Genomic DNA, 14,605 nt, shown 5'->3' with positions numbered 1-14,605 from the left:
ACTCTCGCTTTGCTTTTCGTGTAAATGTAACAGCATAAAAACAGCGTGTTCTGCCTTACATTTTATACTGGTATTTCAAACAGTCACACTTTGAAAACATTTGTAGCTGTATAATTCCTGGCCTCCGTGGTCTCTTGAGTTGTGTCCGAGCCTCGAGAAGAGAAATGAAAGTTGGGGGTGTGATTCTACCACTCCAGCTGATAAAGGAAAGAGAGCAACAGTCATACGTATGCTTATGTTTAGATACATATTGCATACATATCGAAAATTTAGCTGAGCTGGCTAAACGGCGCCGTAAACGGAAAAAAATAAAAATGAAATAAAAACGTATATTTTTATGATCAAGAGGTTTTAGCGTATTAGGAAAGTTTATTTTAACACGGTATATTATTTGCTTTTTAAACCGGTTACTGCGTAATATTGTCAGTAAATAATCTATTAGTACCACACCGCAGCAATTTACATTGAATTATTCCAATAAAACACTGATCTGTAAGTACTTGTTCGATAGCAAGTAAGCTACTGAACTGTTTTATGACTGGTGAAAGACCGTAATATCTAGTACAGTCAATTTAATAAACAAAAATGTAAAACCTACGTCTAGAGCTACTTGCCTATACATACCTATATTTAGTTACGCATAATCACTTAAATCCCAATATAAATAAATGTGAGCAGGGTGGTTACAATTAAACTTTCGCTACTTGAGAGAGCCTCCCATGAAAAACGCGTGATCGTAGAAAACTGAAACTTTGTAGAAACATTTGTGAGGAGATGCAGAAGAGAAATAACAAACTATTGAAAGAAACACATTTTCATTCGTTAATTAGGTACCATGTTTACCCTCCAGTTTGCAAACGTTGCTCATTGTGGCGACAGCCTGAAACTGCACTATAGATTGCCATTTCACAACTATTCACAGCACTGTTCGAACGGTGGGCCATGGAATCTTCAACTGTCAGACACAGCTCGTGCTCTGCTTCAGGATTGCACATCACATCCTGTATTGTTAGCCATGGCAACAATAACTTCTTCAGCAGTTTGTGGCGCAATTGGCCGTCAGCCTGTCCCAGGAACAGTTTCCAAATCGCCAGTTAATTCGATCTTCCGAATCATGTTTCTCAAATCCGGTGCGGAAAGAGGACCGTCCCGTATTCATTTAATGCGCCAATATTCACGAGAAGCAGCAAGACCACTGCTGTTGTTCGGATAAAACAACTTCACGTGTAAAGTCCAGCTCATCTTGTCCAGACCCATGTTGAGTCTCTGCAACTGTAATTCACCATGATGCTTGTGTTCAACCCTACCAGTACCAGCGCCTGACGACTAGACATGATACTACAAACAACGCAAATCCTACAGCCCACAGTCTGCATATTATTCCTGTAAAGTTAGGTATCCATGCGGTACATTTTTTCCCTCTATACTGCCTCAAGTAGTGAAAGTTTAATTAGAGCCCCCCAGTATTCAACGTAGGCAGTTCCTAGGGCCTATTCGTGTACGATGCAGTGGTGTGGAGGGAAGTCGCAAAGCTAGAAAATCGTTGCGACACGATAGCTGTTAGAATAGTAAGATGACACGAATGGAACAGGGGAGAATGTCTCAAGTATTTGTACGAAGTACCCTCCGTTGTGCACTGTACAGTGGCCTACAGAGTATTTGTGTAAATGCAGATTTAAGCCCATGATGCACATCCAAATCCTGTAGCAGACATTACAAGACAGGCATTATGCATCACGATGTGGCTTACTGTTCAAATGTCTTGAGTTCATACTCCTAGTAACTCGACCAACAAATCGTTTCCTCCTATAAGTCACTAGCGAAAACGCGAAGTTAAAATTAGATATATGTTATAAAGACAGCCATCAAATGACTTACTTGACATTTTTCTTCAACAAATTTCATGCAAAAAATAAACTACCTTAAGGAGAAATAGCAACTAGTTATTAGCTGGTAGCTGTTTTTATAACGCATCTCCTAATACAGCCACGAGAGTGACATCTAGTGATAAAATAGCTTTAAAACTCGTTTTACTTCAAGAAATACAGCAACCATAAATTTTACATGCTTTTATTTAAGCGAAAACGCGTTTCGGTGGTACACCGACGTTCAGTTGGCGTAATACGTATTTATGTCTTCAATTCGTACAAACATAGACTGCAATTCGGATGCAGCAGCTGTCCTGTGTAAAATACTATGGCACTTTGCGAGTTGCATATTTTCAGTATATTACTGATTAGTTGAACTTACCTTCAATTCTGCTTGTTTTAGCTGCAATCCTCGCATTTATAACCATAGCACAAACACTTTTTCTTTGGACGTTGCACAAAAATAACGCTTTAACCGCCATGTTGTCGACTGACAAGTTTGTTTGCATCGGAAAATTACGGTTTTCGTCAAAGTTCCATTATTTACGAAGTGCGGTAGTGACTGGATAACTAAACTATATTGAATATTACAAATATGATACAGTACATTTACTCTATCCACGTTCAATGAAATTGACGTATTGGAGTTATATTCTTCATGAATAAAAGCAGAACAGCTACCGAGCCAGGTGGCGCAGTGGATAGCACACTAGACTCTCATTCGGGAGGACGACGGCTCAAACCCGCGTCTGGCCATCCGGATTTCAGTTTTCTATGATTCCCTAAATCGCTTCAGGCAAATGCCGAGATGGTTCCTTTGAAAGGGCACGGCCGACTTCCTTCCCTAATCCGATGGGACCGATGACCTCGCTGTTTTCTCCCCTCCCCCAACAAACCAACCAACCAGGAGAACAGCTGACTTACTTAGTGCAGAATTACTATTTACAGTGCATGGTCTCATATTGGGTATGACAACATAACTATATGGTCTTCAATTTAGTTATTATTCAAATGGTTCAGATGGATCTAAGCGCTGTGGGACTTAACATCTGAGGTCAACAGTCCCCTACAACTTAGAACTACTTAAATCAAACTAACCTAACGACATCACACACATTCAGAATTCGAACCTGCGACCGTAGCAGCAGTGTGGTTCGAAACTGAAGCGCCTAGAACTGCTCGTCCACAGCGGCCGGCATTTATTATTAGTATTATGTTTTTTCACAACTGTCCCTTACGGGGGACATCGTTTGGTTCACCGATGGGTCAAAAACAGGTCAAGGCGCTGGGGCAAGGTAGTACGGGGTTCAGCAAAGACTGGAGAGCAGCATCTCTCTAGGGAAACAGGCCTCTGTATTCCAAGCCGAAATTACTGCAATCAGGGCATCTGTGGAGGAAAACATGAGTAGGTGCTAAAACGGCCGCAGCAACTACATCTATTCAGAAAGCCAGGCAGCCCTGAAATCATTGGCAGCTTCTGCAACAAGATCTAAGATTGTTGCAGATTGCCACAGGGCTGTGGTGGAGCTAAGGGGAAACAATAGGGTGTACCTAGTGTGGGTCCCTGGCCACTCAGGGATCTGTGGCAATGAACAAGCCGATAGATTGGCTAGGATGGGGGCAACAACTCCATTTATTGGACCGGAACCCGTCTTGACAATCACCAAGGCTATGATCAAATTAGAACTACGGAACTGGCTTAGGAAACAGCACGTAGGATATTGGATCTAGGTCCATACACAAAAACATAGTAAGGTAATGATGCCCAAGCCATGTTTTAAAAGAAGCTCTGTAATCCTGGGATTGAACAGGAAAAAGATCAAACTCATGACTGGACTGATGACCGGCCATGGAAGCTTCAAAAAACACCTACACAAAATGGGTATAATGGAAGAGGACCCTAAATGTAGGATCTGTGACGAGAGTGAAGAAACTGCATCACACCTATCTTTGAATGCATGGCATTGTAGAATAAAAGATACAGAATCTTCGGGACAACTAGACATGAAGAAATTGTGTCTAACAAAAAACTGGTAGAGGGACTCCTCGTACTATTTAAGGGCACTGGTTGGCTTTACTAGATATACAGTGAACGATCCCGCATAATAAGCCTAGTTTCGGTGCCGGCAGTGGCGGGTTAGACCTAAGCTGTTTTAGCTCTCTTGTTAAAATCAAATCAAATAAAAAAAATCAATCACAAAAAAAAATGGCTCTGAGCACTATGGGACTTAACATCTATGGTCATCAGTCCCCTAGAACTTAGAACTACGTAAACCTAACTAACCTAAGGACAGCACACAACACCCAGTCATCACGAGGCAGAGAAAATCCCTGACCCCGCCAGGAATCGAACCCGGGAACCCGGGCGCGGGAAGAATCAAATACAACTATGTTTGACGTGTGGTGTGGTTGTATTATGGTCGTTTCGTATAAACATTTTGTTGGGTAAAATTTAGTTAGAATTTTAGTTGGGGATGCACATAGGTGAGAATAAATGTCAGTTTCTTCGATTAGGTTCATTCTTTTACCTTTGTTCACCAAGTGAAGTACTTGTAGGTTATAATTAGTGTTGTTCATTCAGAGGCTAACAGTTGTTCTTCCCGAGCACTATACGCGTCTGGAATCTGGATCGTAAAGGCGGGAAGTGACAGTAGTACAAAAAGCACCGTCGTCCATACACCGTAAAGTTCCTTGCGGATTGGAGATTAAGATGTAGAGTATGGACGTAAATGTTTTTGTAAGCAGTGCTACAGAACACAGTAAATAATTTGTATTCTTGACTGAGGACGTTTTCCCGAATGTCCTCTCGGATGAAATGTGCGGAATACGTGCGTGACGACGGAGAGGGGGAGGAGGCGGTCGGAAGAGGGTAGCGAGGGGTAGCGCGTGGCGACGAGATGCAGAATGGTTGTCGGTGGTGTGAGGCTGCGGCCTTCGGTGGCAGCGTGGGCCGCGCGGGCCCGGCCGCCGCGGCCGCGTTGCCAAGTCTGCCGGCGCCCAGGTGCGGCATTCCTCGCGGACAGCTCACGCAGCCTCTCCAGCGCCCTTCTCCAGCATACGGCACCCAGCTGCGGCAAATTTAGCGCGGCCCACACCGCTCCTCTCCACAGGCGGAAACTACGATAAGTAATAGGCAGCTATGACACGGCAATACGTCGAGTAGTCCGCGGACTCGTCAGAACATCTGGAACGTAGTAGAAACATCGAACATCTTGCACAGCTGGCCCCGTACCACTCAGCAGCTGCCCACAGATCACTCGGGCCAGTCGGTGCTCTGTCCACGACGTACCAGATTGCTGAACACGATTGTGGCCGGGTGAGCGTAGGAGGTATGGAAACGCACACGTGTTCGTGAAATGTTCCTCCAACCAGTTTTGGCGCAGTTACGGAACGATGGGATGGTTTTTTCTCTTGCTTTGAAAGACCTAAGTCGAAACAAGGCCCCAGGAGTAGACAACATTCCATTAGAACTACTGCCAGCCATGGGAGAGCCAGGCCCGACGAAACTATACCATCTGGTGAGCAAGATGGATGAAACGGGCGAAATACCCTCAGGCTTCAAGAAGAACATAATAATTCCAATTCCAATCCCAAAGAAAGCAAGTGCTGACAGATGTGAAAATTACCAAACTATCAGTTTAATAAGTCACAGCTGCAAAATACTAACGCAAATTCTATACAGACCTATGGAAAAACTGGTAGAAGCCGACCTCGGGGAAGATCAGTTTGGATTGCCGGCCGTAGTGGCCGTGCGGTTCTAGGCGCTACAGTTTGGGACCGCGTGACAGCTACGGTCGCAGGTTCGAATCCTGCCTCGGGCATGGATGTGTGTGATGTCCTTAGGTTAGTTAGGTTTAAGTAGTTCTAAGTTCTAGGGGACTGATGACCACAGCAGTTAAGTCCCATAGTGTTCAGAGCCATTTGAACCTTTTTTTTTTCAGTTTGGATTCCGTAGAAATGTCGGAACACGTGAGGCAATATTGACCTTACGGCTTATCTTAGAAGAAAGATTAAGGAAAGGCAAACCTACGTTTCTAGCATTTATAGACTTAAGTAGTAAACTTTTGACAATGTTGACTAGAATACTCTTTCAAATTCTAAAGGCGGCAGGGGTAAAATACAGGGAGCGAAAGGCTATTTACAGTTTGTACAGAAAGCAGATGGCAGTTATAAGAGTCGAAGGATATGAAAGGGAAGCAGTGGTTGGCAAGGGAGTGAGACAAGGTTGTAGCCTCTCCCCTATGTTATTCAATCTGTATATTGAATGCAGGCAAAAGATACTCCCATATACGTCACATGTTTCGATGCTTGCAAACACACCCATCAAAACCTATAGAGTACTGCCCGTCTCCCAAGAAGCATGAAATTTAACAAACAGCAAGGTTTCGTAGTAAAAAAGAAGGAAATATTCTTAAAATTGTTAAATTTTTAGTATATGACTTTTTTGCCATTTGTTGTCCGTCCATGTGTCTGCTTGCTGAAATGTGTGTGAAATTCTAAGATCTACGGTAACCTGCCGATGTAAATAATTTATGCTTGTAAGTCAATGAAATCAAAATAAACTTTTATAGAAGTATTTTGGCACTTGCAAAATCCTTCATGAAAACCTATTGATGAGCTATATACACGTTAGGCCTGGTAGGCTAGCGGTAAAGCGCGTGCTTGGAAACCGAAAGGTCGCGAGATCGATTCTTCAGTCTTCGTTTTGACCTAGCCTTCACCTCTCAACGATGTGAGGGGTCGCCAGGAACATGTGGTTCGGATTCCATATGCAATTTTAGGTTCCTTTTCCCCAGTTTGATAACTGGGAAGGTTAGGGACGCACAACTCGCCGAAATGGCGTCCGCGTCCAGTAGAAATACTTACACCATTCATGCCATTGAGCCACACGAAATTATTATTATTATTGTTATTATGTATATACACAATAAAGTTTGTACGAAACCCTCAAAGTGCGAGTCGTACTCGCCCTTGTCCTGTTTTTTTTTTTATACACAGTGATAACCTAATTAAGGAATATGTAGAAATCAAATTGTCGGCAAACATAATAAAGCAGGGCAGAGGTTTTAGTTTAAACAAGGCCTTATGAGATTTATTCGGTTATCTCGTCCACCAGAAGTAGGAAACGCAGAGAGAATGTGGGTTTCGCCGAATAACAGTGCGGGCACGGTCAACCAAATAAGCGTCGAAGGACGCAGCTGGCGCTGGGAGTCAAACTGGGCTGTAACTGGCGGTGTGCACCAACAGTTCTTCTCTGTCTGGTTGGAGTCCAAACGGGAAGGACGCACAAAGCCACAGCTTGTTGCACCTGAAGCAAACAACCTGGTCGGTCATCGAAATAACGTGCATAAAAACTGCACCAACAGTTCCGCTAAACATCGGAAAACACCATAAATCAATCATGCCGAGAAAACCAGAGAGATCACAAAGTACTCCTATTACCTGATGCAGAATGAGCATTTCCATTAACACAAAAGAATTCTTACTCAGGTTTGGTATTGGCCATAAACAACAGAAGGTCGTAACATTGTCTGATATACAATTCTTTGAAGTTGGAGTGAAATTTTCTGTCGCAGTCACCCTGGCTCGTGCTTCATTTGTGCCACCGTTGCTTTGCTTGCGGTATGATTTCGCTTTACGTGATTGAGCCAGGGATTTGCATGGTTCTCGAGTATTTGGAATTGCGAGCGTTTATACGCAGGAAGGATTTTTGGAATCAGTTAAACTTTTCAGTTTGTTTTCGAGAAAAGTGCCATGATAGAGCGATGGTGTAGTATATTGTCTTGCAGCAAATGTAAGTCACCTGCTATACTCATTGGCGACGGAATGTGGATGACCGGAAAGAAGATTCGTATACCTTTTATCGATTAGTGATTGTCTGACGCACGAGGTTAGTTCTGTTGCATGCCATGTAAACATCTGCCGCACGAGAATATTTCCACCACCTTCCTGAACGGAGCCCCTTTGGCAAGCAGCATACATCGCGTCCCAGTCAGCAGCGCTTTTCCGCGAATGGAGAAACTCTCTCAGTACGCAGAGGCGCACGAGAAGCTCGGCATCTGAATAACTCCAGAGGCGGAGAGACCCACACGTCGAGCACTTACTATCTGGTCGCGATATCATATACTGATATCGAGCGTATTGATATCCACGCACCGGTGACGTGTAGTTCACCGAACACGTCGAGAGGAATGCGCCCTCTGCAACACACGAGCTGAAACTGCGAAAGGTCCAAGAAGAAATTGTATGATGTACAACTTGACTAAACACCATAGTTCGGAACAAGTGCATTGGAATGGGAAAAATCTGATTTTGAGACATGAATTTCTTTTTATCTAGACGAACTGTCCTTCTGTTTGATACTTTTTGTAGTTCGCCTCGTGTGAACCTGACGAAATTTGGTTCCACTTTCCTTACGACAGTCAGATCAACGTAGGAGAAAGTAAGGGTTGTGATAGATGGGATGGGTTGGTAATTAAAAAAAAAAAGGTTCCGATAACACATCCAAGCTGCCCAATGGACTAGCCGAATCGTCATCAGTTACCTTTGAGAATCGACCCACATCTTGCAATTTTCCGTGTGTGTTGAGGTAAGGTTTCACGCGTTTGACTGTACGCTTAGTTCCGTTTACGTGCTGAACAATGCAATTAAGAAGATGAGACGTGAGTTGTTAAACTGCAGAGCGCATACTGAGACGCGTCAAGTATCTGTTAACGGGACTATACTGCAATAGAAGTGTGGATCAGAATCATATACGTATAAGTATTTTTCATTATAATAGGACTTCTAGATATTTAGTAATATAAAATATTTGCTACTTAGTGTCCCACTTAATTGTGACGTGAAATAATGCGAACATTCTGGTCTTTGGACTGAGTACCACACTAGATCTACAATGTGCAATACAAACTTCACGTACACGTAATTTTTGTAACTTTTTATTTGAAGGGGGTATGACCCGAATATACAGTCTGTTACCTTACAGTTCTGTCCTTGCGTTCTGTATGACGACATATTAATCCTGGCTATATAGTAGCTATGTCGTTCTGACAAACTATAACAGCAATGACGTGGCATATCTAGTTCCTAGACAAGCATCCATCATGATGAGTATTACGTAATTTGGAAGTTATGAAGTGATCGATTTTAATCCTTGCAACTTTTCTAATTGACATTACTGAATTCTTTGTGTGTGTGTGTGTGTGTGTTGCTCAAGTATGGTTCACAATTTGTGCTAGACATGCTGTGTAGGCAATGAGTTAATTTTAATTTGAATCCTATGGTCAAGTGCACTGTAATTACTTCATGATCGCTTCGACATGTGTCTCTATAGTTTAGTGATACGTGTACATTCTTCTAAATATACGCAGCGCATTATTTATCTGTGTGTAATATTTGTAGCATTAAAGTATCGCGTATTTGTCTCCCTCATCCCAAATGCTGCTCCCCCTCTCTTCCCCTCTCTCTTCTTCTTTTAGTTCTCCCTCCTCTCTCTCTCTCTCTCTCTCTCTCTCTCTCTCTCACACACACACACACACACACACACACACACACGAACCAATAATCCCAGCGCGTTGACCAAGCTAATGCGAAATTTTTTATTATCGAGTAAGCAGGGTGAAGGGGGGGGGGGGGAGAAGAGAGAGAGAGAGAGAGAGAGAGAGAGAGAGAGAGAGAGAGAGAGAGAGAGAGAGAGAGAGAAGGGGGGGGGGGGGGAAGGGTCGTCGTTTGGCTTGTGTATATATGGCGCCAGCGCTGAGCGCTCCCCTACTTTCTGGAGTGGTGGGAAATGCGATATGGTGTGCCCTCCCTGTCGTGTGCAGGTAAATCCGCCTGCTAAGCCGCTGGGTGTAGACAGGGGGAAGCCGCACCGCTGCTTGGTCAACACGTTTCGAGCTTACCACCAGCGTTTGCTTCGAGAGTTGTCGGGTCATAAGTCGGCTTCACTTTATCTGTTTGAAAACGACTGTTATCGATGCGTATGTATACTTGCGCCGTAGTCTCAAGCTTTGACTTCGGTTGGTACACTATCCTAATATGTAACGGTCATTTAAACTACGTGTTTTTTCGCAGCTCTGATTTTTCCGAATTTGAAAACAATGTTACTGTTCAAAACAGCAACAGAATAAGACGCGCCCAGTTTTAATCTTTATTAGCGTCTTCGTTAGTGCACTTCTCACCACAGAGCATTATTTCTATTTCCACAACACCCAGCTGTCATTTTTGTCTTTGAGTCCCAGTTTTGATGTCGTATATCCTTAAACATGCAGCAATCTCTTAAATATATATTGTCGAGGCAGTAACATAACACGACAGTCACTTTTATAATAATTAACTTTTAAGTGAATGTTATTTTTAATTTCACTTTATATCTAGATTTATCGAGATTTTTTATTTTTTTTAACAGATCTGAGGTGATTGGTGGTGACAGCTGAAACCGGTAATTTTGTATGATTTTTGTCTATAAATAATACATATTTTAAGACGAGCCCTATTACGGAATACTTCTCCGTTACGACATAATGTCTTAATCTAAAATAATTCACGAATTTAGTTTTCATATAGCTGTGTCCTTAAATTGTAGGAAATGTGTGTGTGTGTGTGTGTGTGTGTGTGTGTGTGTGTGTGTGTGTGTGTCTAAATTGTGACGATGAACATAACGAAGTCACCTTTTTTTTTTGTTTATCGTGAGTATCATGAGAAACTTGGAAATATACAGTGACAGTGTTCATAAAACTATTCTTACTTGCATATTATTATTATTATTATTATTATTATTATTATTATTATTATTATTATTATTATTTCAAGAATGTATTTCCATATCAGACTATTCTTAGTGATTGCTCAGAAGAAGAAGGAGGGCGAGGAGGAGGAACAGGTATTTCTTCAAGTTATTGAGCTATCGCTGTTCACGGAAGCCGTTTCGTATCTGTTCCCATGGCTCTGACTGACACTACTGACAAGCAACCACGATGCTGTTTCTTCCACAAATATCGTAAATAATTACGCGCACATTCCCGCGAACAAATCAGATCATAAATCACGGCCGGCCGGAGTGGCCGTGAGGTTCTAGGAGCTACAGTTTAGAACCGCGTGACCGCTACGGTCGCAAGTTCGAATCCTGCCTCGGGCATGGATGTGTGTGATGCCCTTAGGTTAGTTAGATTTAAGTAGTTCTACGTTCTAGGGGTCTGATGACCTAAGAGTTTAAGTCCCATAGTGCTCCGAGCCATTTGAACATCGCTTGTTTCTGAATCTCTCCCAAGAATAGTGCGCCTTTTCTCTGGCGGGAGCACTGTGTTGCTATTTGTCGTCAACAGTGCCCAACAGCTACTCGTTACGCGCGTCTGTCTGCGCAAAGTAAGTTGACATTCGGCTCGGTGGCTGATGGGAGCGACCGTTAAGCGGGAAATTCCATTAGGATCGCTTCATCAACCACTGCTCCAAGTGTCAACTTGGTTTCAGCGTTCAATAAGTGAGCAGATAGTCGTCGTTTGGGTTCCCGCATAAATTGTTAGAATAATTTGCTGAACAACTGATCAGGAGTTTAGAGGGTAAATGTTATTTGTGATATGATTTATTCGCGGGAAAGTGCGCGTAATTATTTATGATATTTGTGGAAGAAACAGCATCGTGGTTTCTTGTCAGCAATGTCAGTCAGTGGAATATATTGCTATGGGAACAAATACGAAACGGCTCCCGTGAACAGTGATGACCCATTAAGTTAACGTGGAAATTCAGCGAAGGTTACTCCGGCATGAATGTGAACGAGCTTAACTGTTAATACAAGGCCGGCCGTTGTGACCGAGCAGTTCTGAGCGCTTCAGTCCAGAACCGCGCTGCTGCTACGGTCGCAGGTTCGAATCCTGTCTCGGGCATGGATGGGTGTGATGTCCTTAGGTTAGTTAGGTTTAAGTAGTTCTAAGTCTAGGGGACTGATGACCTTAGATGTTAAGTCCCATAGTGCTCAGAGCCATTTGAACCATTTGTTAATATAAGAGTGTATGAGGCTCGTCATTGTTAGGGACTGTGTTGCGTGCCTGAAGGACAATAAAACGAGGTAGGATGATATGTACTCCTATTATTTGAAAGTTGCATTTTTCATTTCATGATTGAGGAACTTCACTATTTGACGAGAATAAGAGAAATACGTTCGTGTTAGACGACACGGGCATGTTTATATAGCAACAAAGCTTGTTCTCTCTGTAAGGCTTCGAATCCGACAGCTGCAAAGTTAAGGAACTAAATACGTTAGAGGCGGATTACAAGCTTTGTACCAAATAGGCCCCAGCAAGCATATGTGCATTCTTAGAATAACCTGACTACTATTGTCACGAGGTGTTCAAACTGCCAGTCACCTAAGCTTTATGCGATATTGTTTTTTGCTGAAGAATTCTTCTACGCTCATGCGTCGATAGAAATGTCGTTCCGCTGTTCACCCGTTGCTTGTGTGTCCACTTTATATGCGTAGCTATGTATTACAAGGATTATTCATTTTATGTGTAGAACGACCTTGCCAAGAATCCGCAGATGACGACTCGTAAGTCGATCCCGCAACGACTGCAAGTAATATGCATGATTGACGGACGCACAGAATGTGGGCTGCCATTGTTCGGCGAGGCGGCAACAGAAGCTGGGGATATATTGCAGTGCTCCTGTGCGGGAACAAGCCGGCGGGGCTGCAGCGTTCGTGAGCAGAGTGCGCAAGCTGACCGTGTCGCAATAGTCTGCGCGCTCGCCTGCACGCCCATGTGTGGACTGCCGGCGCCGTGGGAACGCGCCAATGTCAGCCCAGCTAATCTTTCTCTGACTCGCTGGCAGTGTGTGTCTCCTGTACTGCCATTTCCTTCGTAGCACACTGACCCCTTCAACAGATGACCAAAGGTCCAGGTGGCGTGTCCTCGCTTTCTTCCGGTCTGAGGAGCCTGCAGATTTACTTAGTGCTGCGGTCAGGCTTCTGGGAGGGGCATTCAATAAGTAATGCAACGGTAGCTGAGTGGTGCCGCGGACGTATTTTCAAAGTCAAATATGACACTCTGATGCTCCCTACGAAACGTGGTGGGTTAAATCTCACCGATATCAGCAAAAAAGCGCAAGCCTTATATCTTTCTACCACATACAAACAATGGAAAGAACCACGTGGCACCCTTGCTGCACATTTGTTAAATGAAATAGCTCTTGCTGACATCAGTGCACCTGTAAATGTCCAACACATACCCAACGGACTATACCACTTGAAATACTTTTTAATGGAAAACAGTTACATACAGGCAAGGATCCCTGAAAAAGACATGTTGAAAGTGAAAGAACTTTACAAAAACTTGATGAAAGACAAACCCAGAAATGAAGTAGAACAAAAGTATCCTTGTTATAACTGGGAAACAACATGGGACAATATTCACTGCCGGAACGTGCCAACGTATGTCAGATCGACCTGGTACTTTGCTGTAAACAGGAAAATTTTGACGAACTCTAAACTTCACTCTATTCGATTGGCCGAGTCACCGCTGTGTACATTATGTAATATACCAGATACCGAAGAGGATTGATTGTTGTGTGACAAGGTAAAAGACATATGGCTCTTCAAATGTTCAAATGTGTGTCAAATCTTATGGGACTTAACTGCTAAGGTCATGAGTTCCTAAGCTTACACACTACTTAACCTAAATTGTCCTAAGGACAAACACACACACACCCATGCCCGAGGGAGGATTCGAACCTGCGACCGCAGCGGTCGCGCTGTTCCAGACTGTCCTTGGAAGAAGATCTGTGGTCCCACTCCATGGTTTTCCGTTTTGTTTCCAGTTCGAAGTGATGAATCCAGGTTTCATCGCCAGTGACGATGTTCGATAAAGAGTAACGAGCAAGCAGTTCCGCACAGATGGTCGTTTGTGGTTCTTCGTAGTCTTCTGTTCGGTGGTAAGGACCGCAGCAGGCACACCCCTTCGAATTCTCAAACTGGTGGAAAAGTGTGTCAGCAGTACTAACACACATCCAGCTGAGCATCGATGTGTTAAACTGTGATCCATCGATCACGTCGAATGAGAGTGTGTGCACGTTCCAACGTTGCAGAAGTGACAGATGCGTGCGATCGGTAGGCACAGGTCTGCGCGATCTTGTTGCGACGATGACTGATGCTTCGCACAATGAGTCACCGTGCTTTCGTTCACTGCCATGTCTCTGTAGACATTCTGCAAACGCGTATGAATATCTGCGCTGCTGTGGTTTTCCACCAAAAGAAACTCATAGACAACGCTGCCTGGGACTTTTCCCCCTACTGACGTGAAGGCAGCTTGCAACGCTGCCACCTATAGAGACATGCGTTGCATTATTTCCCGAACGCCCCTCGTACTTTGTTCCGATCCTTCGACTTCTTCTCCTACCCCCTCTTCTTACAGTGTTCCTTCCGGAAACTTTGCAACTAAAGTGACTAGTAACCTTGCTGTCTTCAGTCCGAAGACAGGTCTGACGCAACTCTCCATGGTACTCTATCCTTTGCAAGCCTCATCACCTCCGAATAACTACTGCAACCTACATGCACTTGAACCTCTTCGCTGTATTCAAGCCTTGGCCTCCCTCTACTGTGTCCTATCAATCAACCTCTTCTTTTAGTATAGTGCTGACACAAATTTCTTCTCTCCTAAATTCTGTTCAGTACCGCCATATACCCATCTAATCTTGAGCATTATTCTATAGCACCGCATTTCAAAAGCTTCTTTCCTCTTCCTATCTGA

General features: G+C 43.6%; 1 protein-coding gene across 2 annotated transcripts in view; it reads left to right on the top strand.

Moving 5' to 3' along the window:
• LOC126297532 (plexin-A4) overlaps positions 1-14,605 on the top strand; it is an 861,252-nt gene that overhangs the window by 70,420 nt on the left and 776,227 nt on the right. Inside the window, exon 2 of one of the 2 annotated variants that reach the window (XM_049988441.1) lies at positions 10,276-10,308. The exons of the other annotated variant lie outside the window; for it this stretch is intronic. The gene's annotated coding sequence lies outside the window, so the exon portion shown is untranslated. The remainder of the gene's footprint in view (positions 1-10,275; positions 10,309-14,605) is intronic. 2 annotated transcript variants of the gene reach the window in all.

The sequence above is a fragment of the Schistocerca gregaria genome, chromosome X (genome assembly GCF_023897955.1).
Source record: "Schistocerca gregaria isolate iqSchGreg1 chromosome X, iqSchGreg1.2, whole genome shotgun sequence".
Taxonomy (NCBI): Eukaryota; Metazoa; Arthropoda; class Insecta; order Orthoptera; family Acrididae; genus Schistocerca; species Schistocerca gregaria.
Note: the sequence above shows the minus strand (reverse complement) of the source record. Positions and strands in the feature narration are given on the sequence as shown.